This window comes from Monodelphis domestica, chromosome 2 (genome assembly GCF_027887165.1).
Source record: "Monodelphis domestica isolate mMonDom1 chromosome 2, mMonDom1.pri, whole genome shotgun sequence".
NCBI classification, from domain to species: domain Eukaryota; kingdom Metazoa; phylum Chordata; class Mammalia; order Didelphimorphia; family Didelphidae; genus Monodelphis; species Monodelphis domestica.
In genome coordinates this window covers 281,061,324-281,085,138 of record NC_077228.1, presented here as the reverse complement: position 1 = coordinate 281,085,138, position 23,815 = coordinate 281,061,324, and the positions used below count along the sequence as shown (strand labels likewise).

General features: G+C 41.8%; 1 protein-coding gene across 2 annotated transcripts in view; it reads left to right on the top strand.

The window, feature by feature from the left end:
- Positions 1–1,319: 1,319 nt before the first annotated feature.
- The window catches only part of LRFN2 (leucine rich repeat and fibronectin type III domain containing 2), a 357,671-nt gene continuing 335,175 nt past the window's right edge, over positions 1,320–23,815 (top strand). The window contains exon 1 of one of the 2 annotated variants that reach the window (XM_056818185.1): positions 1,320–2,364. The gene's annotated coding sequence lies outside the window, so the exon portion shown is untranslated. The remainder of the gene's footprint in view (positions 2,365–23,815) is intronic. The other variant, XM_056818184.1, reaches the window with a different exon arrangement.

Sequence of the window (23,815 nt, the reverse complement as noted above, 5' to 3'; positions counted from 1 at the left end):
GTCTACCTGCCTACTTCCCCACTTTCTACTCTTCCATTCATTTCTACACTTGTCCCTTCTAAGATGTTCTACAATGTCCCTTCCCTTGGCAATTCCCCCTGTCCTTCCTACCCTCTCCTAGAGGGCCATCTTGCTACCTTTCTGTCCCTTTCTATCTTCCCTTCACACTTCTCCCCATTACCTTTCACTTTCTTACTTTTCCCTCCCCCTCTTTTTCTCTCCCCAATTTCCTCAATCCACTTTGTCCCTCCCCTCTCATCCCATATCCTTCTCTACTTTCCAGGTCACCAACACCCACACACAGAGGCTCAGTCGACCCAGCACAATGCAGTGTCTCCCTCTTCGACTCCACCCCTTCCCCACAACACACACACACGCTCCAGGTGTGGAGCTGACTAGACTTTTTCCTTCTATGAAAAACAAAACAAGCAAACGAAAAAAGATTCTGACTGAGCAGTAACCAGACATATTTAAGTAGATACACATGCATGAATGGTTTCATTCTGCATGCATGAGTTACAGCTAGGGCTCCCAGACTTGATGATGTGTATACATTACATATTTTTACCTGTGTGTGAGAGTACCTCCTGCATGCCTACATATCTGTACTGGACGATCATCCCCTTGTGCCCATGTGGTCTGAGCATCTGATGTACCCATCGGAGTCTGGCAGGAGGATGTACCGGGGGTATACATGTGATACACATCTGCTCGTTTGTGTGTATCGAAGGGCGTACATGGGGTGTATATGTGACCCATAACAGTATGGATGCATTTCCACATTTACAATCCCAGCTCCGGGGCTATCTACGCCTTACCAGCTTCCCTAACTCGGGGCCCAGCTTCCCCGCCTTGGGGGGACTGACTTGTTTCTCTCCTGCAGGTGCAGAGATGCCGGGCTGCATGGCAGCCCCCAGCACGTGAGGCAGCAGCAGCCACCACTACGCAGCAGCTTCGGCTGCTGTTCTTACGCAACGGCTTGTCGGTGTCCTGTCCGCCCCGCGGTTCCCAAAGCCCCAGATCCCCGGCACCGCGCGTGGCTCAGCCCGGCAGCCCGGGACTGCGAATTGCTTGGTCTCTCCTACCACCGTGGGTACCAAGGGTCCCTCTCTCCGCCCGCGCACCAACCCCGGGCCCCCATCCTCCTCCAGCTTGCTTTCCGCCTCCACCCGGGCTTTAATCCTGTGCATTTTTACCATTGGGGGGGGGGGGGGAGAAAGAGGAGGAGGAGGGGAGGTAGAGGAGAGGGAGGAGGACAGTCGCTCCTCCGTGGGGCAGGCTGGAAGGCAGGCACAGAGCCTCCTGCACCACAAAGCGGTCGCCACTGGAGGGAGGCTGCAGTGTCAGAGGCGGCAGGCTAGGGGAAGGGTCTGCCTGATGGTCTGCCTGCCTGCCTGCCTGCCCACCCGTCTGCCCACCCGCCTGCCGGCCTGCTCAGATTTCTTTCGCCTAGGGCTTGAGTGCGGGTGGAGGCTGGGGTGGGAGGGCTAGGGGTGGGGTAAAGAGGGACTCCTTTCTCATTCCCACGCTAGCGCGCAGCGCTGCCTCCTGAGCCAGGGAGATTCCTGGTCATCTTTGAAGAGCGCTGATCTAGGAGACCGCGGTAGTTGTCTGGGTTCCACACTCCCGAATTTCCGCGGTGTGTGTCCTGAGTGTGTGTGTGTGTGTGTGTGTGTGTGTGTGTGTGTGTGTAGAGGAGACGAGACGAGAGGAGAGAGAGAGAGAGAGAGAGAGAGAGAGAGAGAGAGAGAGAGAGAGAGAGAGAGAGAGAGAGGAAGAGGAGAGCGCGCGCTCGCACGCGCGCGGCTGTGAGTGTGGCTGCTTGCTTGTGTCTGTGTATGTGCGTGTATCTGTGAGGGTGTGCGGCTCTCGCTCTCTCTGTCTCTGTTTCACACACACACACACACACACACACACACACACACACACACACACACACACACACACACACACACACACACACAACCAGTTTGCCTATCTGAACTTGGGGACTTGCAAATTCCGAAATGACCGTGATCTCTGGGAAGACTCGGGACTCCGCACACTGGCAAATCCTACCGGCATCTTCCTAAGCTTCCCAGGGAAGGATTTTGGAGGGGAGGCTGAGATAGAAAAGAATAAGTTATTTTTTTAAAACCAATTTGATTTTTTTCTTAAATGCCATGGATATAACTGAATAAGCCGTCTCAGGGATTTGGACTTGACAGAGGCAGAGTCCATCTGCCTGCAAATTCTCCTCTGCGTTTGGGGGGAGCTGGAGGATTTTTCCCTGAGTCGGTCTTTGGCGAGGAAGGATGCACAGAAGAGCTGAGAGCCTGGCGAAGACTGTTCCCCCCACCCAGGGATAAATGGTGCCTCTCGGAGGTGAGTATTAGGATGGTTTTTTTCTGTTGTTTTTTCCACTCCTGGACTGTCGTCGATGCTGTCCCGGGGAGCCGTCACTGGGAGGGGGGGTGGGGGAACGACGGATGGACTAAGGGCGTGAGAGGAAAATGACAACTTTATATACCCTTTTCTCTGGCTGCCGAGCTTAGGGTATTGGGTGGGGAACGAGACCCCCTTGCTCCTAGCAGACATGTTGATCCCCTCCCCCAGACCGTGTCCCTGGGGCTTGCTCCACTCCTAGGCAAGGGAGGGATTTTATAAAAGGAATGGGGGTACGGAATTGGTAAGAATACGAGTGCAGGGATTGCCAATGGTTTTTCGGCGCCGTCAGACTGGGAGGAAGAGAGATGGGAGAGCCAGAGGGGAAGCAGAATCTGGGAATCGGGTGGGAGCCAGAGAAGAACTTTGCTGGCCAGAACCACTCTGTTGCATCTCCAAATCTTTCAGGGCATGATCCTGTATAGCGAGGGTTGCTAATGTTAGGACAAATGGGTGGGGATGGAGGGACAGGGACGAGCGAGAAGAGAGCAGGAGGGGGAGGCAGGTGAAGGGGCTTGAGATTTCTTCTAGATTTAGGGCCTGGATGGGGTAGGATATGGGACTGCGAGTGGGAGAGGTGTGTTTGGAAGAGGGAGGGAAGAGGTGCTGCTTTTGTTTAGGGAGGCAGGCTGGGGGTGGGGGAGGTTGGCCACTCCGTGTGGGAGAGTAAGCAGGGTAACTGGGAACAGTTTAGGGGCACCTAAGTAGCATGATGAAGCAGATGTGGACATTGGCATCAGTGGTACCCCCAGTCTCTGCCCCTCATCCTCCTGCCAGCCCAGCCCTGCCCTCTTTCTCTATTTTGCAGGGACCAGTTCTAAAGCCAGCAAATTCTAACCCTGCGCAGAGCAGAGCTGTCAGAGGAGGCCCATCTCTCCACTTTCCCTGCTCAGGGGTGCAAAGGAGGCAGTCATGAGACTGAAACAGAGGGAGAGAGACAGAAAGAGTGAGACAGTGGGACAAATGCTGGGAAAGGCAGAGACTGGCAAAGAGACAGAGAGAGATGGAGAAAACAATGAGACAGAAACTGAGAGAAGAGTCCGAAAGGGAGTCTCTGATCTTGACAGCACAGCTCTGGACATTAAATATTGACATGCTATAGTCCAAAATGATGCATGTCACATGTACATTCCATAGTAATGCCCTCTACATGCTGGGGATTGCAGGGTAGGGCTATAGACACATCGCTATTTCTTTACAACTGCTCAAGGGGTGTGTGTGTGTGTGTGTGTGTGTGTGTGTGTGTGTGTGTGTGTGTGTGTGTCTGTGCTTGTGTGTGTGTCTGTGCTTGCGTGTGTGTGTTGGAGTAGGGTACTAATGGGGGGAGGAAAAAGTAGCACAGGATAGGAAAGTGAATCTCGGGCCCTGTAGCCTGAAAAGGGAGGAGGGCTCCGGCCATAGGCTAGGAAGGGTAAAGACCTGAGAAAATTGCTCTTTTGCGTGGGAGAAGTTCACCCTGGCTGGGAGTTCCTGGGGAGGACTCGTTTGTTCATTTCGAGCTGTCTCGGTGGCCTTAGAGCCAGAGTGTGCCTCGGTAGGGCTGATTTAATAGCAAAGATGGGGCAATGGGCTTGGGGGACACGGTATTAATAATTCCGACTGGGGCTCCGATGGCCATTCGCTCCTTTTCGAGGTGCTGCCCTCCGTAATACTGGAGCTGGGTTGGTAGTGCTTAAATATTCCCAGCAGGGTATGGGGCTTGACTGGGATTGGGCTGGGCTGGGCTGGGCTGGGACAAGCTGAAGGAAATCTCTGTATCCCAATGCAATTAAAAAGCAGAAACCATTCACAGAATCCTGGTAGCCAAAGGAATAAGTTCCCCAATGGCTCTACCATGCACGACGTCCCTTCCTTTTGACACAAGCTGACTGTACTTCTCTCTGGACTCAGCCTGGGAGTTGGGGGTTCCGTCTCACCTGGCCCTGCTTCCTGACCCTCCCTTGTACCTCAGCAGCCCCTGTGAGACTACAGCCCATACCTCTACCCAGCCCCGTCATGGTTTTCCTGTCTTGAGTGCTTCTTGTCTAAATTCTGATGAGGAACACGATCACTTATCTTCCTCTCCTGCCCCAGGGAATACAAACAGCGGACTTGGCATTTCTGCACCAGTTATAGGCACTGCTTCTCCAGATCAGACTGACAGGTCTGTCTGCTGCCAGGCTTGTGTAGCAGCCTGGGGCTCCTCTCTGGCCCTGGTTCCCCCCCATACTTCCGCCAAGTGCCTAATATGTTCCCTGCTGAACCTTAACTCCCCCCACCCCCCCACCATAGTCCATAGCCCAAAGATAACAGAGGGAGGGGAGAAATAGCAAGGGAAAGGAGAGATATCTTGTCAGAGGTGAGGAAAAGAGCTCTGGGGACAAAACTGAGAAACAGGTGATGAGGGGGTTGGGGGAGAGGAAGCAACTATCCTCTTGGATATTTAATATTCGCTTTCTCCTCACATTCTATCGTATTTATTTGTCCATTTGCATTTTGTATCTCTGGGTAGAATGTAAGCCCCTTGTGGGTGGGACTATTTTTCACTTTCTTATTTGTATACTCAGTGCTTAGCACAGTATCTTGCATGTAGTGAGTATTAAAATAAATGTTTGTGGAACTGAATTGAATAGAATAATCCTTCCCTTACCCCTAAAGCCCTGGGTTTGGCTAACCTTGAACTAAGGACCAATTCTACTACAAAAGAGAGCTGAGAGTGGGGAAAACCAGGTGTCTTACAAGTACATAGATTTCTTAAGCTCCACCCTTCAGCCAGTCATCACTGGAGCACAATGAGCCACCCACTTCCATCTGTTTTCCTTTTCTGGAGCCCCCAAGGCCTTTTTTACTTGGAACCCCTCAGCTGAAAAGCAGCTGGGAATTTAAGTCAGTTAGGCTTACCTTGGGGGAGTTCCTACTTTCTGAACTGGATAAAATGTGTGATTCTATCCCTGGTGCGTGTGTGGAGCTCATTCTTGGGACCTACCCAATCGGACAGGGGTCACAATCTTTCACCTTAGGGAGCTTTTGCTCTGACTTGGGAAACTGAGTACATAACATATAACACAAATACCTTTCTTTAGTGTTTTCTGATTTTATTTGTGGGCAGGAAGGCACGAATGGAGTCTTCATTTGAACTTCCAAATTTGTAGAAGCAGAAAAAAAATTAGAACTGAGATAGAACAGAAGAAACCATTAGAGATGGACTGACCCATTCCCTACTGTCTATCTTGAATATTGATGTGCAATCCCTGAATACTGGTGCTGGAAAAAGAGGATCAACCTTTCCATAGGATCCCAATGGCGTCAGACTGGGGATGATCATATTTCCAGCCAACCCATGCCATCCAAAGACATCAAGATGTTGGGGTTTCTTCCTATGAAGTGTCACCAACTGTATATCAATGTACTTATGAAAAACCTTGTTGAATCTCTGCTAGTTTGGGCCCTGGCCTGAGCTAGAGACTTGACAAGGAGAAAAGGAAAAGTAAGAAAGAAGGTTGGAAGGAATTGGAGATTTGACAGTAAAGCAAACATGATTGTGAAATGGTTGCCTCCACAAGGCAAAAATCTCATTTCTTCTAATGCCATGAGCTGAAAGTGATCTCACTGTCACTATTAGGAAAGAGGTAGTCCTGGAAAAAAATAATAATATATAGCCCTTCTCCATCATTATCATCTTAAATTTAGTAGTGCTTTGCCATTTTCAAATGACTTTCAACATCCATTATCTCATCTGATATTCACAGTTCTGTAATATAGGAAGAGTAGAGATTAGTTCTGTTTTTTAGTGAAGAAATTCAGACTCAAGGGAGGTTGACTTGGGGCACCTAGGTAACACAGTGGATACAGAGTCAAGCCTGGAGTTGGGAGGACCTGGATTCAAATTTGAACCCAGACACTTCCTGGCTGTGTAACCCTGCACAAGTCAGTTAGCCCTATTTGTCTATCCCATACCCTTCTATCCTAGCATTGTTACTAAGACCAAAAACAAGGGTTGGAGTGGGGAGACAAATAGATAGATAGATGGAGACCAAGAGAAAGAGAGGTTGACTTCCTAAGGTCTCCTAGCTAAGAAGAAGAACTGAACTTGAACACAAGTCTTCTGACTGTTAATTCAACATTTCATTTTACTCCTCAGACTGAAATAGGTGTATAGGAGCCACATATCTATCCTTGAGATAGGGGATTCTAGTATATCAGTGACCTCTTTCTAGATTCTCTTCCAAATTTCAAGAAGATCCAACTTCATTCCTGATCCCATGGGGCAACGGATTTATATCCCAGAAGATAATAAGAGGTGGGAAGGTGGGAAAGACTTGCTTGTCTGGAATTTCCAGGAGCACAAAGACAGCTGCAATATTCCACTCTGGATGGCTTCTGGTGGTAGTAATGATGGGGAGGAGCCTGTCTAGCTCTGATGGTGCCAAGTGGAAAGTCCCATTCTGCCTGGGTCCAATTGGTCCTCAATAATATCTTTGTTAGATTTGGAGAGGGAACAGAGTGGAGATCTGAGGACTGGGAAAAGAAGAGTTAAAAGAACCATGACCTTTCCATTTCTCAGGAGAACTATCCAGACAGGGATCTTGCCAAGAGGGTTTGAAAAAAACAGATGTAAACAGGCCATGAAGACCTCCCTAGAAACCTCCCTGAAAATTCTGAAAATGGTTCTCCTGAGTGTTAGTTCTGCCCCTTTGGTAAAGACCCCATTCCCCTGCCTCTCTGATGTTCCCTTTTGAATTCTTATCTCCTGGGGACATTTGTTTGGGATGCTGTAGATTTACCATTCACAAGCTTCATCTGTTTCTTTTCTCTACATAGAATATGAAAGTAGCCCCTTCCTCCATCTATGGCCCCACCTTTTACCCAGTTTCTTTCCCATTAACAACGCATGGGGACCCTGGTACAGAGGGGATGGGGCAGCGAGGAGTTTAGTAATAATGATGAGAGAAATATCATTTTTGTCATTAATTTGATCCCTATATAGAAGTAAATGTTTTTTGTTTTTGTTTTTTAACCAATGTGGTTATGGTTCAGAGGAGAGTTGGAGTTGGAGTTAGAGATTTTGTTGCTGTTGCTTAGTTGTGTTCAATTCTTCTCATCCCCATTTGAAGTTTTCTTGGCAAAGATTCTGGAATGGTTTACCATTTCCTTCTCTGGCTCATTTTACAGATGAAGAAACTGAGGCAAATAAGGTAAAGTGATTTGGCCAGAGTCCTATAGGTACTGTGTCTGAAGCTGTGTTTGAACTCAGATTTTCTTGACTCCAGGCCCAGTGCTCCATCTATTGCAACACCTAGCTGTCCAACAGACCTAAGTTCAACTTTTACTTCTGATTCTGTCGTCTGTGTGACCTTCAATAAATCACATAAACTCTTAGGGCTTCTGGGATTCCTTATCTTTAAAACAATAACAGTAGATTAGATGATCTTTCAAGTCCCATTCCTATATGAATCTATGATCCTACTTTGACTCATAATTTTCCTGTCTGTCTGTGGTTGAACCCTCAATTAAGGGCTACATTCTCATTTGTAAAACTTCATGAATACAATGTGGTCCTGTCCTCAGGGGGTTTCTGATCCTAGATAGATAAATTGTCCTCTTAGAAAAGAAGGATGAACAACAGATGAACTGACACAGATGCATGCTGCCAACACATTTATACCATTCAACTCAGTTGTTTGGCAAAGATGAAAATGCACAGGGAAATATTTACACCATGAGCAGCTTTCGACCTTAGAGGAAGGTGAACATTTTAAGGGAGGAAGATGCCAAAAATGGAGTCTAGGATCAGGGAGAAGAACCCTGTGTGCATCATATCCTGACTAGTTAGGATAAGAACAAACCATTAGCCATCCTTGGAACAAATGGGGGAAACTTCATGGAGAAAGTGTACATTTGCAAGCAGCTATTATCCTGAAGGATTTAGTTGTCTGTTCATGTGTTCTCATTGGTTAGAGGTCATTGGGGTGGAAGTAGAGGACAAAAAGAAGCAAGGCTGATGCTTAGAGAATGTGGCACCAGACTAAGAGCTGTCCTCTCACTTGTTCAAGATGAATAGTTTCCTGCCAGGGTAGGGAAAGCAAGTATTCTTTGGTTCCACCTCATGGTATAATAAAAAGAATGTTAAGCATGGAATCCATCAATCAACCAATCAATCCACAAACGTTTATTAAACAACTATTACTGGTGTGAATAAGGGAATGGCCAAAAGCAAAGGAAATTTGAAATTTGAAAAAGATGCTTGGGGGGGGGAGGGATGGAACATTCAGAGGACCTGCAGGGGATGGGAGAGTTCCAAGTTCAAAATGGAACCAGAAATGTCTGTCTGGTCTTCTTATCTAGGACTCTGAGAGAGCTGGATTGGAGAAATACTCTTCTCAAACCCTTTTGCCTGAACTGAATTGAATGAAGTTTCTTCATGCCCAACTGAAGACAACCTTTGGAGTAGAGACTATTATCTTTCCCTTAGGGGAAATTCAAAGCCTTATTCCCTGGAGAGTTTTGGTCAAGCCCTCAAAAGTTGCCATAGGAAAGAGATAGCAGGGACCTTCCTCTTTCCCTCTGCCCTTTCCCTTCCTTTCAAAATATATTAGATACTTTGAATTATATATACTTAATTCAGAGTTTATGTAATAGATGGGGAATTCCCATCCATCAAGTTTAGAAGGAAAGCTGTGAGGAATAGACTTACCTTCTAGTCTGAACCACTTGACTCCATTAGTGATTGCTTAACTCAGGGGAAGACAGGGGAAGTGTCCCACAAAACTCAGTCCCCTAAAACAGCTGCTCTCTGGTCCTTTCCTTTTAAATTCCCCTCGTTATTATACTGGCTATGTGCGTGGTGCCAGGGGGACAGAATTTTATCATCCTCAGGGCATTTAGGTGGCTCGGTGGCTCAGTGGATAGAGAGCTATGTCTAGAGATGAAAGGTCATAAGTTCAAATATGGCCTCAGATATATCTCCTACCTATGTGACCTTGTGACCTTGGGCAAGTCACTTAACTCCAACTACATAGTCCTTACCATTCTCTTGCCTTGGAACCCATACTTCAAACTGATTCTAAGACAGAAGGTAAGGTTTTTTTTTTTTTTAATTTCATCCTTATCTTTAAGGTAGGGTCAGCTAGGTGATACAGTAGATAGAGCGCCAGGCCTGGAATCAGGAAGTCTCAACTTCATGAGTTCAAATCCAGTTTCAGACACTTACTAGCTGTGTGACCTTGGGCAAGTCACTTTGTCCTATTTGCCTCCATTTCCCCGTCTCTTAAAATGAATTAGAGAAGGAAATAGCAAATTTCTCTAGTATCTTTGCCAAGTAAACCCTGAATATAGAGGCAGACATAACTGAAATGACTAGACAATAACAATACCTTTAAGGAACTTAAATTCCATCAGGGTAACAAATGTATACAAGGGACCCACCAATCAATTTTTTGCTTCATAAATAAATATGAATCATAAGCAGAGCAAATACAAGGTAATTTGTAAGGGAAGGGGAAATAGGAGTAAGGCACTAGTATCTTAAGGAAATTGGGGAAAAAAAACCCAATAACAACCCATCATATAGGAGGTTTCCATTGCAGGGAGCTGGGGATTTTAAGAGGCAGAGTGTGAGGCAAAAGTCTATTTTAAGCATGAGGAAAGCCTATGTAAAGGCCTAGAGAGGGGATATGGGTATGGAGACAGAACAATGTTAAGAAAAGAAGGTCAAATAGTCCAGTACCAAAGGGGAATGATGGGTAGTAAGCCTAGAAAGATAGGATGGAACCAGACTGTGAAGACTTTTAAATTCTAAACTGAGGAGTCTACATTTTATCCTTTGAAAGTAAGGAGTAGAACTGTAATATGGCCAGATGTGTCTTAGGAATAACAAGTCAGACAAGACTTGAATTCAAATCCCACCTCTTATCTAGAGATCTGAAGCATCAAATCCTCAGCTAATAAGTAGTTCCTGGCAAGTGGTAGGTGCTTAATGAATGCCTAATGATTGGATTGGTTGATTGATGCCAGGCCTAGAGAAGAGAGAAGTTCCTCACTGTCTCAGTTTTCTTTTTTGTAAAACATGTATATTTACCTCAGAGGATTTGGGGTAGTATTACATGAATTAGTGTGTGAAAAACATTTGGCAGATCTTAAAGCAAATAAATATCAGTGTTTGGGGAGTCAATCAACCCACAAAATATTAGTTACTACTATGGAACAGACTTGATGGGCTCCTTAGGACCTTTCATTAGTAACTGACATAAAGTAGGTACTTCATGAATGCTTGACCAATGAGATCTACTGACCTTACCTTTTAATTTTTTGGCTCATCTAAGGCAATGCTACTCAAAGTCATAAAATCATAGTTATAGAGGGAAGGGATCTTTGAGGCCATCAAGCCTCAACCCCCATTTTGGCAAATGATAAAATTGAAACCCAGAGAGGCTGAATGATTTGCCCAAGGTCACGTATCTAGGAAATGCCTATAGAGGGATTTTAATGTAGGCCTCCATGATTTTAAGTCCATCTGTCTGTATTCTTTTAGGAACTTTATTCTGGGGATTTTCATTTCCCTTCGTCTTCCTTCTCTTCCTACCCACAAAATTCCAATTCTCGCTTAAATATCTTCTCAGATGAAACCTCCTATGAGATACCTTCTTGTACTGATAATGGGGTAGTTGATGATTTCCTTGGTCATACCTTCCCTTCACTAGAAATTCCCATGGTTGCTTCCCAGTATGTTCACTAGCCCAGTTCAGTCCTTATGTGACTAAATTCCTCCTTAATTTGTCTTCACAAAAAAAAAAAGTCTTCTTTTGGAGACTAAAGGTATCCTATAGAAATTCAACTTTAGTTTCATACTGGGTCCTGGCTGATTTATTGTCTGGTCACAGGACAACAGATTAGGAAGAGTGAGTGGCACTTTCTGGGAGAAGGTAAGGTAGAAAAGGTCTAGAATTTGTGAAGAAAGAATGGGATCAGATAAGATCAACTGGGTGGTACAGTGGATAGAGTGCCAGGATTGCTCAGGAAGTCTCATCTTCATGAGTTCAAATCCAGATTTGGACATAATAGCTATGTTGACCCTGGACAGGTCATTTTACTCTGTTTGCCTCACAGTTTCCTCATCTATAAAATGAACTGGAGAAGGAAATGGCAAACCATTCTGGCATCTTTGCCAAAAAATCCAAAACAAGGTCACAAAGAGTCAGACACAACTGAATAACAACAGGAGATATTGACCATGGGCAGTCAAAAAAGAATAGAGATTTTTTGACCAATAACAACAGTAACAAAAAGACTTCATGGCAGTCTGGCAGTCATGAAAGGCGTTTATTCTTGGTGGATACTGAGTTTTTAGATTTCTTTTCCTATCCCATATCTGAGTTGTTTTGCATCCTAAACAACAATATTTATTTACAGGGCAAGAATAAATTCAGTTGATATAGAAGGTACAATAATACCAATAAATTACTTTTCAGTAGTGTATTAAGGTTCACAAAGTCCTTTCTTCAGAAAAACTAGTCAAAAAGCAAATATTTTTTTCTATTTTTCAGTAAGAAACTAAGGAACAGAGTGACTGGAAGTGACTTGGTGAGATTCAAGTCTAGCTTTTCTGACTTATAATATAATGTTCTTTCCACCACACCACAACTTTGGCTCTGTGTAAGGAAAATCTTCCTAAGAGAGCTGTCCAAAAGTACAATGGGCTGCCTTCCAGGGGCAATGAGTTTCCCATCAATGAAGGTCTTTAGGTCAAGGCTGAATGACAACTTGTCAGAGATGGGGTAGAGAAGGTTCCTGGTCAGGTAAGGATTGAATGTGATAGAATTCTAATATTCCTGTCCAGTTTTGAGATACAAGCATGCTGTGAAAGTTACCTGATAAGGAGGAGTGACTGGCCCTCTAACTTGCTACATCAATCTTGTTTTCCCCTGGCCTGCCTCATTGCCTTTGGCTGTTCACTATTAGATAACCAGAACCTGGAGCTTATCCCATGAGTCTTCACTCCTTTGTTTCCTGACCCAGAATTGTTATCCTGCTGAAGATCCACATAGCAAAGGACCCAGTGCAGAGCCTTGAATCTGCCCAGTTTCCAGATCCCTGAGTTTTAATCTATTGGCTGGTTTAAAATTCTGCATCACACTCTGGGCCAATCAGAAGGCTACTCTAACACTAACCTGATTGTCAGGGCTTCACTTATACCCTGAACCTATGGTAGCACATAGGTTTTTTAAAATAGATTTTTATTAATATCTTTGTTTTTACATCATATAGATTTCTTTCTCTATTCCTCCCTGGCTTGCAGTCATCCCTTATAACAAAGAAATTTGCAAAATAAAGAAAGGAAGAGAGGAAGACAAAAAAATTCAGTAAAACTGATCAATGCATTGAAAAGAAAATTGATGTTATATGCAATGCTGTTTTCTATCTAGGGTCATCTCTCTCTGTTTCTGCAAAGGAGGGGGGTGAGATGATATTCTCATATTTCTTCTTTAAGGCTGAGCTTGAACGTTATAAATTCACATCTATTTTCATGTGGCCACACATGTCATTTAAGTATAAGGCCTTATTACCAGTGGCACCCTACAATTTACAATGATATCTCATTCCTTGAAAGTGTGAAAGCTGAATTTAAGTTCCTAATAGTTTACTAAGTATGTGATGTACTGATGACCCACTGCTGAGGACATGGAGTATAGGAGATAAGAGTAAAGGGTCTTAGTTCTTGTTCCTTGCTCATTGCCTAGGGAGAGAAAAAGATGTTTCATTGATTAGTCACATCCGATTCTTTATGATCCATTTTGGGATTTTCTTGGCAGAGATACTGGAGTGGTTTGCCATTTATTTCTCTAGATCATTTTACAGATGAGGAAACTGAGGCAAAAAGGGTTCAGTGACTTGCCCAGGGTCACAAAACTAGTGTGTGTTTAAGGCTGGATTTGAATTTGGGTCTCCCTGATTTCAGGTTCATCACTCTATCTATTGTGCCACCTTGATACCCCAAAGAGAAGAATATGGGGATGGAAATTGATAATGAGGAAGAAGATACCCTCTCTAACCAATTTTTCCATAGTCCAGAACATTCTGGTAACCCCATAACAAGCCCCTTGATAGGCCAAAATCTGCAACATTTCTATATGGTATGGATGCCAAAGGAGATGGTGATGAGCTCTGAGTCTGAGGCATCTCAACCTGGAATAGGGGGATAATAATAATAATAATAATAATAAATGATTTTCTATAGCTTTTAAGTTTAAAAATTACTTAGCACAGTGCCTGGCACATAGTAGGCCTTTTATACATGGTTCTTCTCTCCTACCACATCTTACACATTGCAACCACTCTGTGAGTTGCAGATATTATTACCCAGATATTACAGATGAGAATTGGCCCTAGATCACTCCTGCCTTTCTGCTCCCTGCCCATACCTTGTCCCTGCTCTGCTATTCTGTGAACTTGAGTGTACCTGAAGCTGCCTGTTGTCTGGTGCCTCTCTTCTCCAAGCCAATCCTGCCTCTGTGCCTGGAAACCCTGGTTACAGCCCAGCTCTAATGAGCTGATGTCCCTCAGATGTGAGAGAAACCTCCAAATTCTCTTGGGCATTGACCATGGGAGTAACAAGAAGAGCCTTGAAATTCCCTTGGAAATATTTTATTTTATTTTAAACCATTTCCTTCCATCGTAGAATAGATACTGTGTATTGGCTCCAAGGCAGAAGAGTGGCAAGGGCTGGGTTAAGCGACTTGTCTAAGGTCACACAGCTAGGAAGTGTCTGAGGCCAAATTTGAACCAAGGACCTCCCATCTCCAGATCTGGTATTCTATCCATTGTGCTACCCAGTTGCCTGGGCATATATCATTCTCCATATTCCTGGCCCACACTACCAAATCACAACGTCCCTGAGCCTTGGTTTCCTTACCTGTAGCAGGAATGATTGCATAAGATGTCTTTTGATGCCTCTTTCTGTTCAAGATCTTTGAGTGGTCTCAGTTTGAACCCTGGCTCTTTACTGAATGTTTTTATGGCATGGGGCAAGTCATGTGATTTGCAGTTGATGTTTTTCTATCAACCAATCATCAAGTCTTTATTAAGCACTGATTAGGTGATAAGGATATGAATGTGAAACACTCCTGACCTTCAAGGAATTTTATTCAATAGAACAAAGTATATAAATACATACAAAATTAATCTGATTTTTAGAGTGGAAGTCCTGCAGTAAGGGGAAATCAGGAGAGATTCTGTGGAGGAGGGAGTATTTTAATTAAGCCTTAAAACAAGCTAATTGTATTAGATATAATTCTGGGTCTAGAGTTAGGACATTCTGAATTCAAATTCACCCCCAGACACTTATTTATCTGTGTGACCCTGGGCAAGTCACTTAACAAACAACTCAATCCCCCCATTGATAAAATGAGCTGGAGCAGCACTGGGAACACTTAGGCTATATCAAAGAGAATATGGAAAGAGGTAATGTAATATAATGTAACGTAATATAATGTAAAAAAATAATGTAAAATAATGTAAGAAAGGCAGATCTGAGGTATTGTGTAGTCATGTCCATTTAGAGTTTTCTTGGCAAAAACACTAAAGAGGTTTGCACACAACTGGCTGTCCTCAACAGGAATAAGAAAGTTGGATAAAATTTGGACCAAAAGGGAAATGTATTAAGTTCTATTTTGCACATTTTGAGTTGAGGTGTCTATCCAGTTACAAATGTTCAAAAGACAGTTGATTATTAGAGAGAGGATAGGCATAGATCGATAGATAGATTGATAGATAGATAGATAGATAGATAGATAGTTGTAGAGATAGATGATGGATGGACAGATGGACAGATATATGGATGGATGGATGATATAGACAGATAGATGGATGGATAGATAAATAGATAGATGGAGAGATAGAGATGGAGAGACAGATGATGGATGGACAGATAGATGAATGGATGGATGGATAAATAGATGGATGGATGGACAGATGGATAGATAAATAGATAGATGGAGCAATAGAGGAGAGTCATGAACAGATGGATGGATGGATGGATAGATAAATGGATGGGTAGATAGATGGAGCAATAGAGATGGAGAGACAAATGGTGGATGGATGGATAGATAGATAGATAGATAGATAGATAGATAGATAGATAGATAGATAGATAGGGAGATAGATAAAATAAGATATGATAGATAAACAAATAGACTTGGGAATCAGCTGCACAGAGATAATAATTAAACTCATGTATGCTGGTGAAGTCACCAAGAAGGCCTCTAATCTCTCTCTCTAAGGCCTTGGGCCTGGCCTTCTGCTTTTACCCTTGTGAACTTCCCTTGTCCATTGACTCCTATTGACTGTCTTAATCCTAAGTGACCTCACTCTCTAACTCTGTTTGTGTAACACCTGCTTTAACTTTGTCCTCCTGGTGTTCCTGACACAATATATTATCAAGTGACTTTCTTCTCTACTTAAGCCAGATGGCTTATCCTTCACCTTGGAATTAGGAAGATTTGAATTCAAAGTCTACCTCAGACTCTCACTAGCACCTTGGACAAGTCATTTTTCTCAGCCTCAGGACAGTCTAGGGTCTACTCATAGTGAAGAGACAGGATACAGATTTTTATAATACTTCAAGGTTTTGCAAAGCATTTTAAGTATATTATCTCATTTGTACCTCCCTGACTTTCAGTTTCCTTACATGAAGGAGTTAAACCAGATGATCTTTAAGGCTTTCTTCAAGCTCTAAAACTACGACTAGATAATTTCTAAGGTCTAAAAATCTAGATATATGTAAATATAGAACTACTGGTAGTGGCTGTCTCTCTCACACATTGTCACCAGCCCTTTCAGCGTAGGTATAAATATGTAACCTTCTTCACTTTGATTTATTTGGGACAGATGTTGAGGATAAATATATACACATATTTATATACACATACACGCATATATATGTATATGTACATACACATATGCCTAATAACTAATAATTAAAGGAAAGAAGGTAAAATAAAGCAGAAAAATTGATGAATCATAAAACAGATAATCTTTCCTTAAGATATCCCTAATCTAACCATAAGTGGCTAGCAAAGCATCTTGGCCTGTCCAGCTTCCCCTTCCCATCTATTCTTAGCCTCTAGACCTGATATCTCCATATGACCTTCCTCCATGCTTCCAGTGTACAGGGATCAGCCTATGGCCTTCTTTAGGAGTTTCCATTCTTAACTCCCCCATTATTCCTTTAAAAATAATCTCTCTTTCTGGGTTGTCTTCCTCCTGGCTACTTTGAGTCATTTCTTAACCATGACCCCTTAGCCTCATTCTTCCATGGCACTTACTGGTGATTCAGATTTCATGCTAATAGCCTGTCTAGATCTATATCTGTCTATAGCTGTTTTTTTTTTTTTACATAAGAACATAAGAGCATCAGAAATGCCATCTTGGGCCAGTCCCAGGATCCCCCTGGCACAGGTGGTGTCTCCAGGGATGTTCCCAGAGATGGATTGTGGGAGAGCAAGTGATTATGTCTTTTGGGTTCTCCTCAAAGTTTAGAGATGTTCCCTAATCTTCTTAATACCCTCTTATAAGTATCCATTCATTTAATTAATCTAAATCCTCTTTGAATCTATTTGTATATTCAATTTGCACCATCTTTTGGGGTAACAAATTCCATAAGCTTAGTTCTTGTAATGTGGAAAAGAACTGCTTTTCATTTGTCCCACATATGAGTTTCTCATTCTTCCCCACAAAAAATTGAGCTTCAAGATAAAATATGTGTGTGAAGGGATCATTCTAGCCTTGTAGGATATGGTAAACATGTCATACTAATCTGCCTCATTCTCCTTCCATCTCCTTTGTTTCTTTATGTACCCTGATCTCATACAAAACATCATAGACTTAGTGCTAGGAAGGACCTCAGAAGTCATCATATCCTAACCCCTTGTGTTATAGTTGAGGAAACTGAAGCCTAGGGAGAGTAAATGACTTGACCCAGGTTATTCAAGAGACACATACCACAGGTCAGATTTGAACCCAGTTTCTCAGACCATAGAGTCATTATTCATTTTTTTTTCCATATCCTGGTTCCATCTTTCCAGATGGAAGAAGCTTCATCTTTGTAGTCTTGTGTACACCTTCTCTGTTACAAATGCTTGGTTCTCCCTTTCAGGCCCCCTTCCCTAGGGTTAGAAAACTGGGAGTTAGTATATCCTGAGGGAGGCAACTCTAAGTTGGAGATGATCACCATCTTGCTCACATCTTACCCTTATTTCTGGTACATGCTGTATGTCAACCTTATGGTAGGTAGCATAAGATAGGTCTCTTACCAGGACTGTCCTGGAGTCAGCTCCTGCCAGCTTTGGAGAGTCAGTTGTTGATTTATTTTTTTAATTCAATTTTATTTTTATGTTCAATTCTTAATTCTCTCCTTTCCTTCACCACCTTTCCTACCTACTGAGAAGGCAAGAAATACAATACCTATTTGTAATACAAAATCATGCAAGACATTGTGAAAAACATGTTCTGAGAAAGAAGAAAAGAAAAAAGATATGCTTTAATCTACATTGTGAGGTTTATCAGTCCTCTGTTTGGAGGTGGATAGCATTTTTTTTATCATGACTTCTTTGGAATTGTGGTAGGCCACTGAATTTGACTAATATTATTAAATCTTCCACAATGGGTTTTTACAATATTGCGGTTACTGGATACATTGGTCTCCTGGTTCTGCTCATTTCATTTTTTATCAGTTCATATAAGTCTTCCTAGTTTTTTCAGAAACTGTCCCTTCATTATTTCATATAACATGAGAGTATTCCATCACATTCATATACCATGACTTGCTTAGCTATTCCCCAGTTGATGAGTATCCCCTCAATTTCCAATGCTTTGTCATCACAAAAAAGCTTCTCTAAATATTTTTCTAAATAAATTCTTTTTCTTTGATCTCTTTGGGGTATAGAGCTATAGGAGTAATGATAGCTCAAAAAGTATGTATAGTGCTACCATTTTTTGGTCACATTTCCAAATTATTCTCAAGAATGGTTGGATTAGTTCAAAATTCCACCAGCATTACGTTACTATACCTATTTTCTCATTTCTCCTCTGGCGTTTGTCATTTTATTGTTCTGTTATGTTAGCCAGTCAGATAGATCCAAGACTATATTTCAGAGTTGTTTTAATTTGCATTACTTTTATTATTAGTGATAGAACTTTTTTATTTCTTCCTCTGAAAACTGCCTATTCATATCTCTTAATCACTTATCAATTGGAGAACAGCTCATATGTTTGGCTTAATTTTCTATATACTTGAGAATTGAGACATTTTTGGAGAAAAATTTCCCCAATTTCTCACTTTTTTCAGTCATAACTGCATTGGTTTCTTTTGAAAAAAAATTATTTAAAAATATCCATTTCAGTTCCCATGAATCTCTCTATTTCTTGTTTGGTCATGAATGCTACTCTTATCCACAGATTTAATACTTTTTTTCATGCTCCACTAATTTACTTATGGTATCACCTTTTATGTCTAAATAATGTACCCATTTGAATCTGAACTTGATATATTGTTTGTGTTGCTGAGCTATACCTAGTTTCTGTCAGACTACTTTTTCAGTTTACCAACAGTTTTTTTTTTTTTTAATCAAAGAGTGAGTTCTTGCCCCAATAGCTGGGATCTTTGGATTAATGTGCTCATTTGCTTCTATGTATTGTGTACTTAACCTGTCTTCATTTTAAAATTAAAATTTAAATTTAAATAAAAACTTTTAAATTTAATTGTTGAAATTTTAAATTTAAAAAAATTTTTAATTCTAATTTATACCTTCTTATCTCACTTTGTATCATCTCATCTAAATCTTCCTCTGTTTCTCTGATTTTTTTTCATATTCATCTTTTTTACAATATAATATTATTCTATTATATTTATGAACTATAGTTATTTTCAGCCATTCCCCAATTGATGGGTGCCCCCTTTTATCAGTTACTAACTACCAAAAAAAGTGTGCTGAATATTTTGGTAGATATTGGGCCCTGTTTTCTTTATTTGACTTATTTAGGATATGTATCAAGCAGTGGGACACCTGGGTCAAAGGCAATGCGGAGCTTAATAAACTTTGCTTGCATAATTCCATACTGAACTCTGGAAAGGCTGGTCCATTCAATGTGTCAACAATATTTCATCAGTATATCTATCATGGAAAGGTTCTTCCTCTTGGTCTTTTCAAGCTCCATTCTGTCTTTTTTGGTGGGTAGCAAACAGACTTGAGTAAAATATCCCAACATCTTGCATTGGGGAGTATTTGGTTTGGTGGTTTGTCACCAGTAGATTCCTGATCATGCTCAATGTATGTATATCCTATAATTATGCATGTACACTCAGTCTGTTTAAAATGAGAATTTGTGTAAGCTTTTTGGTTGGGCTCTACCTCTGAGACTCTCATCAATCTGCTCCCATATGAAATCAGGATTATAGAATCATATTATCTTTTCTTCCAAATTTATGAATTTGGTGGTGGAATGGGAATGACAAAGCATCAAGCTTAATCTCTTCATTTTACAGCTAGGGAAAATGAGGCCCAGAGTAAGCATTAGGTGAGTAAGCAATAGATAATAAATGGCAGAGCCCAGTGCTCCCAGATCCTCTCCAGAATCCTATTTTTTTAAAAGACTTGACCGCTACCATTTATGATTGTTGTTCATTCATTATTTTTTTTCAGTCATGTCTGATTCTTTGTATCCCCATTTGGAATTTTCTTGGCAATGGCAAGACACTGAAGCAGTTTACCATTTCTTTCTCCAGTATCCTCTCACTTACTAGCTATATAATTTTGGATAAGGTACTTTTCTTCTCTGGACTTTAGTTTCCTTCCCTATAAATTGAGGAAGTTAAATCAGATGACCTTTAAGAGCAGACCTAGCATATCATTTTATCTCTATCCCTTTCCTGACTCTGTATTTGTTCTTTTCGAAGTTTGGTGATGATAGTGATAATGATAATAATGATTATGATGAAGTTTAACTCAGAGGAAGACGCTAATGAACTGTTTCCTAAGGCCCTTTAGTTTGGCGCTAAGCTGATGACTTATGTTTTCATCCAGATGGGAACTGATGAGATGAAGAGATTTGGTATTCAAGGTCCCAATTTAGGGGCAGTTAGCCCTAAGAAGCCATTTAATCCTTTCCTAGTTTGAACTTTAACATAATGGTCCCTGAGCTGGTTAAAAGGCAAACTGAGGCGACAGAACCCAGAATAGAAGATAAATCTATGTTTCTGAAGTTTGGAGACAATATATGTAGGTCTGAAGGTCTTGACCTCCCCACCAATGTCAGGGAAAGAGGCAAGGAAGTTTTGAACTTTGAAATAATTTAATAGCCTGGGAAGGGAAGAAGGTTATATAAGGCTCATAAATTGACTTACCTTTTAAACCTGCTTAGGATTATGCATGTTTTTAGTATGGTGTTGGTCATAGTGGGTAGAAGAGAAGAGGAATAGAGGCCAAAAATGTATATATCCTAATGATAAAACATTTGATCTCTGGAGCTCCCTGTCGAATAGGGAGACAGATTCTCTCTTTGGTCAAGAAAGGGAGATAGAACAGACATGTAACTCAACTAAGACAAATCAAATAAATAAGATGAGGCACTCGTATGAATAAATGAATTATCCTTCACATACACTGATGAAACATGCTCTCAATTGGTTCCCCATCTGAACCACATATTGTGCTCCATTATTAGAAATGAATTGCGTGGAGTTATTCTGTTGGTGTGGTATATAGTGCAAATAGCATTAGATTTGGAGTCAGATGGTCTGGGTTTAAATTTCAGCTCTACCTAAGACGCCTTAGGCAAGAAATTTAAGCTCTAGTGCCTCAGTTTCCTTATCTATATAAACTGAGAGGTTTTATTAGGTGATATCTAAAGTCCTACCCAGCTCTGATACTGTCACCTTGCTCCCCCTTCATAAATAACTTATTTTTATAGAATACTTTACAATGTTTCAATATACCTTTTAATATATGTATCTAATAATTAATTTTTATACCTTTAATATGCCTTATTCCTGGACTCTGGAATCAGAGGACCTGGGTTCAATCTCTAAATGAATTCTGATGCTTACAACCTTTGTGACTTCCCTGGTCCTCATTTTCTCATCTGTAAAATGACAGGTCTAAATGAAACAATTTTTAAGGACTCTACCATTTCTAGATCTATGGTCCCCTGATCTTATTTGGATCTCATAATAATCCCATAAAATAGGTTGGGGAGGGATCATTTTCCCTATTCAATAAATAAGGGAACTGACACTCTGGCAGTAAGTGAGATTGGTCTTTGTCTAAAACCACCTAGGTAATATGTGCCAGAGCCAACAGTAGAAGTAATGTCTTCTGGTTTCCAATGGGGCTTCCAACATGTCCTAACTGTGAGATCCCGGGCAAGTCAACCCCAAGTGCCTAGGCTGTTGCCACTCTTCTATCTTAGCATTGATTCTAAGACAGAAGGAGGAAGAGGAGGAGAAAGGGGAGGAGGGGGGAGGAGAAACATTGATGTCTAGTCCTTTTTCTTAGATAAAGCAACACCACCCCTCTTATATAAAACTCCTTTAAGGTACAGTTCATGAATTCTCTCTCATCCTCAGTTCTTCCCTTTCTCTTACTCTTTAGTCACTTCCCAGCCCATGATAAATCCCTACTCTTACTGACTACTTCCACAGGATCTTTCCCATTCATATCTTTCTCTCCACCTACATGGCCAGCACCCTAAATATTGCTTTCATTACCTCTCACCTGGACCACTGAGTTAGGGTGGTGCAATGAGGGCTGAAACTGGGAGTCAAAAAGACTTTGAGTTCAACATTTACCAGTGGTCTAAACTTTAGCAAGTCTTATCTCACAAAACTAATTTTCTTTTTCTTCAGAAATGGGGAGAATAATAGCACTGACTGCATAGGACATTCAGACAGGAACAGATAGACCATTTTGCCTGGAATCAGGAATATTGGGGTTAAAATCTGGCCTCAGACACTTATTTGCTGTGTGACCCTGGCCAAGTCACTTATCTACTTTTGTCTTAGTTTCCTCATCTATAAAATGATCCAGAGAAGGAAATGGCAAACCACTCCAGTATCAGTGCCAAGAAAACCCCAAATAGGGTCATGAAGAATAAGACACAACACCACCACCATGATATAAGGTGGTGGTAAAGATCATATGAGATAAATAAAATATATAAGGTGTGATATAAACCTTCAAGTACTATATAACTGTATAGTATTCTTTTTTTTTTTTAACCCTTACCTTCTACCTTGGAACTAATACTGAAAATTGGTTTCAAGACAGAAGAGTGGTAAAGGCTAGACAATGGGGGTTAAGTGACTTGCCCAGGGTCACACAGCTAGAAAGTTCCTGAGGACAAATTTGAACCCAGGACCTCCCAACTTCAGACCAGAATATCCAGAGAGCCATCTAGCTTGTTCCTTACACTTGTATTCTTATTGTATTAGCCCATTCATTGGTCTTCCTATCCCCAGTCTATCCAGTCTCAAGGTCAACTCTCACACTGCTGTCAAAATCATTTTCCTATGGCACAAATTTGACCACATCACTGTCTTGCTCAAAAACCCTCAATAACTCTCCTTTTTGTTTAGAAAACACAACTTCCTCAGACCCCCTGCCCAAATCATATTTCATCCTGTCCTCCTTCAAGAACTTTTCAGTCAAGCTAAATAGCTAATATCCAGTTCCCTGACCTAACATTCCATCTCCAATCTCTGCATTCATGAGCTATTTCTGAGCCTAGAATGTTCTTCCTCCTCATCTCATCTCATCGGACTCAACTCAAATGCTTCCTCCTCTGGAAAGCTCATATTAATCCCCTTATTTTCTAGTCCTCTGCTCCTCTACAAATTTCCTAATATTATCCTTATTTATTGTGTACCTGGCATAACCCACCTTTCTTTCCTATTCCCTCCTAGAGTATAACCCCTTTGAGGACAGATACTGTTATTCATTCCTGCCACTGTATCCAAGGCCCCAAGCACCACACGTATCTATTAGTGTTGTCCTTTAATCACTTCAGTCCTGTCTGACTCTGTGGCCCCATTGGGCGTTTCCTTAGCAAAGATACTGGAGTGGTTTACCATTTCCTTCTCCAGATTATTTTACAGATGAGGAAACTGAGGCCACGGGGTAAATTACTTGCCCAGGGTCATACAACTAAGTGGGAGTGTATGACCAGTTTTGAACTCAGGAAAATGAGTCTTCCTGATTCCAGACCCAGTGTATTCTACTGCACCACCTAGCTGTCCTTGTCCATTAGTAGTAGATGCATAATAAATGTTTGTTTTTGCTTTCAGGCAGAGGAAGAGAATTCCTCCCAGTGTGATTGAACAGCTAACCATAAGCTTCTTACAACCATATTCTAACTCCTGGGTTAA